General features: G+C 45.1%; 1 protein-coding gene across 3 annotated transcripts in view; it reads right to left on the bottom strand.

Annotated features, from left to right (window-relative positions):
* LOC123507762 (sodium- and chloride-dependent GABA transporter 1-like) overlaps positions 1-3,647 on the bottom strand; it is a 20,611-nt gene extending 16,964 nt beyond the window's left edge. Inside the window, exon 1 of one of the 3 annotated variants that reach the window (XR_006675750.1) lies at positions 2,195-2,438. The gene's annotated coding sequence lies outside the window, so the exon portion shown is untranslated. Of the gene's footprint in view, positions 1-2,194; positions 2,439-3,560 lie in introns of those variants that run through there. The other 2 variants (XM_045260941.1, XM_045260940.1) reach the window with 2 other exon arrangements.

Raw genomic sequence — 3,647 nt, 5'->3', positions numbered from 1 at the left:
TCTTGAGGAGCGATCCAGGTGGCGATACAGAATGAAATGCGGGGATGGAATAGCGGAGAAACGACGGAGAATGGGAAGAACGAGGATGCCAAGGAAATAAACTACCGGAGAAGACTCGGTAAAGGTACTATCTATTATCTATTTATGTCTATTTATCGAACACCGTTGACACTTCCCCTCCTCCAGCAGTACTCACCGCACGATACATCATATCAAGGAAACATTCACATTCTCTCAATTCCGGAAAAAAAAAACGCTTTAATTAAATTTTTTTTACGCCTTTTCATATTCAACTTATTCTAATGCTATAATCGGTGCAGTGTAGCGAAATGTACTCACATCGAGCAGCTTAGGATCAAAATACACGTTGCTGTTTGAAATCCCCTTGTAATACCTTGTAGCGAAAACGAAGCGTAGACACACTCCTTGACGACTACTGAGGTTCCTGGTAGAAGAGTGATGGGTATGCACGTAAAGGAAGATTAAGTTACGTCCTCCCGCCCTGCCAATGTCATCACCCTTCATCCTGGATCGCGGAGTGACTTCAAGATGATCTGACAAACTTGTTACGATCCGAAAAAAAAAGACTTCCTAACTTTTTACCTTCGTTTGAAGTGAGCAGGAAATGTAGAAGAGAGGGGTGGAGGCAAAATAAAGTAGAAAAATAGATAGGAGGAGGGAGAAGGGGAATTATTTTTTTTCAACAGGCCGACGGGAAAAAAAGGAAGAAGAGATATGAATTGGTTGATTGATTTGAAACGTGGAAAAAAGAAAGAAAAAAAAAAAAAAAAACGTGGCTGTGGACAACTGAATGGGTGAGTAATGCAATTGAGACAGATGGCGTTAGTGTAGCAATCCCCAGCGTTCCATTGCTGGCCGCGTCTAAATCGTCTCCTTTCCTTCGTTATGTTCGTGAGTTTTGATTTTCAGGACTACAGCGAGGCTACAAGTGTGGTTCTTACAATTTCTCCTACAGTTATACGTAATGGTATGCTTTAATTTTGAGATCGAAACAGAGATAATGCTAAAATTAACAGCGGAAATAAATTGATTACTCGTGTGACGCCCGACAACAATTATCGTCTCATTTCAAAGTTGTCTCGATCACTTTTCTTTTTTACCCTCTAAGAGTCATGACCATGTTCTCTGCATTATTCGTTCTCTCTCTCTTTCTCTCTCTCTCTCTCTCTCTCTCTCTCTCTCTCTCTCTGTGTGTGTGTGTGTGTGTGTGTGTGTGTGTGTGTGTGTGTGTGTGTGTGTGTGTGTTATTCACCACGGTCGTCTGCTGGTCACTAAGCTAGTCTTTCCCTTACGGAAAGAGCTCAGAGCTCATTCTGACCGATCTTCGGGTAGGACTGAGACCACACCATACTCCACACACCGGGAAAGCGAGACCACAACCCCTCGAGTTACGTCCCGTACCTATTTACTGCTAGGTGAACAGGGGCTACAGATTATGAGGCTTGCCCATTTGCCTTGCCGCGCCCGGGACTCGAACCCACCCCCTCTCAGTTGTGAGCCGAGTGTGCTAACCAGTACACCACGCAGTGTGTGTGTGTGTGTGTGTGTGTGTGTGTGTGTGTGTGTGTGTGTGTGTGTATTAAGTATAGAAGCGTAAAAAGTAAAAAAAAAAAAAAAATTTCCACCGAATTCCTCGTATTCTTGAAAGCACCACCACCACCACCACCACAACCACCACCATCACCACCCTTATCGCGAACACTCCACCGCCTGTGAATATTGCAAAACGACTATGATGGCTTGTAAAAATATCGTGTTTAGGCCTTTTATGGCGACACAACTTACTTCATGGAAGAGAAGAGGCGCCAGGAGGAGGAGGAGGAGGAGGAGGAGAACGAAATGATGTGATGCGATATTTTACTGAATGTCTTACGGAATCTTTTAACTGGTTCTAAAGTTCTTCATTGGCAGCACCTGACACACACACACACACACACACACACACACACACAACTTCGTATATGTTCACTCATATTGGCATCAAAAGCACAAAGAAGACTGGGTTAATGCCACAGGAACCATAACAGAGAAGCTACTTTGACTCACTACCACGTGACGCGCACTCTCAATATTCTCCACACGAGCGCAACCACAAACACACTCCTAGGCCACTACAACCACGCGATTCCTTATTGACAACACATCAGCACAAAGCCAAAAGGATTCCACTTACTTTCACGAAGGGTGTTTGCTCCTCGGTCCCAAGGGGCGTCACACGGTGCCATGGAAACGCAGGTCAAACGCGAAGCTTGGTTTCTGCAAGTGAACGCTGTAGCAACCAACCACCAACACCACCACCACCACCTTTACCGCATCAACTGTACGTATGTAAGACCTCCAGAGTCTAGCACCTCTACATTCGCCAGAGTTGCCAGGTCGTGGATTGCGTTGCAGTTCTCTTTCACCTCTTAACGCCCAAATCTGTCCACTGTTGCTGATGAGAAACATGAAACTCAAATGGTTTTCAGAGTCAGGGGAGGTAAAGGCACAGAGGGCAAGGGAATTTTATCTTACGAACCACGACTATGGAATAATTGAATGTGGCAGATTTAGTAATGTCTGAGATTCCAACTCCATCGCACATTTAACATTGCACCGATGGAGTGAAGATGATAACAGGGGGATTGATGGCGGCCAGACCTGTTTCTACACTACCGCACAAATGTCAAAGCAAAACACACAACTTCTACTGAAAAAAAGTAAGCATAAGATTATGCTTTTCTTCGCTACCTTTAAAAAACAGCCCAATTGGGCGGGACCTGCTCCTTGCTGCCGCTCAAGAAGTTATCGTACTGTAGATGGCCTTCATTTTTTTTTTATCTGTTTTCGATATAAGTAAATTTTTCTCTTAACTGTTAGTGTATAAGAAAAATGAATATTTAGGTGACCTTTACTTCCATTGCACATCTTCACCTGTGGCGAGAGTGACAGTCACTATCTGGCCTCTCCACGGTACTTTAAACAGCTGGCCTTGGTGAGGCAGATGCTGGCCGCCAGTTTTTGCCAGGGTTCAGTGTTCTGCTCCTCCGAACGTCTTGTCTCCATACATATGACGGTGTGATACAAAAATATAAACGACAGAGTAAAGAAAAAAAAAAAAAATCCTGAGCTAAATAATGCCGGCACACAAGGTCACTGAACTCAATGGTCAGGATCACGCATTTGCCCGTCATGGAATCATCGCCCACCGCTATGCTCGGTCCAGCTAGGAATGACAAACCCTGAGAGGGATTAACAGTGCAATGAGACTGCGAGTCGGATCCTAACGACGTGAGATTTAGCAGTTGTGAGAAGCGAGCCTTCCCTCCCTTGCCCTTCTGCCCACCACTTTCTCCCGCCCATCTGGCCCGAGGCGTGGAGAATGATGAGTAGCTACAACGCAAGGTGAGGCAGTGACACAGGAAGGCTGAGGGGGATGAGTACCGCAATACGCGTTACTTCACTATTCATTACTGCTTCAAGATCGGTATGTGCTCTTGTAAGTTTTCAATGCATATTACTAAATCAGGCAAATAGTTTAACCTGCAGTACTTACTCACCGTAGGTACTCGCAAAACAACACCGGTGACGAGAGTGGCGAGGTGTATAACAGGCAGGAGTCAACGTGTGCTTGCTCCTCTCCACGC

Source organism: Portunus trituberculatus, chromosome 23 (genome assembly GCF_017591435.1).
Source record: "Portunus trituberculatus isolate SZX2019 chromosome 23, ASM1759143v1, whole genome shotgun sequence".
In the NCBI taxonomy this organism is placed as follows: domain Eukaryota; kingdom Metazoa; phylum Arthropoda; class Malacostraca; order Decapoda; family Portunidae; genus Portunus; species Portunus trituberculatus.
This window is presented reverse-complemented; position numbering and strand designations above follow the sequence as displayed.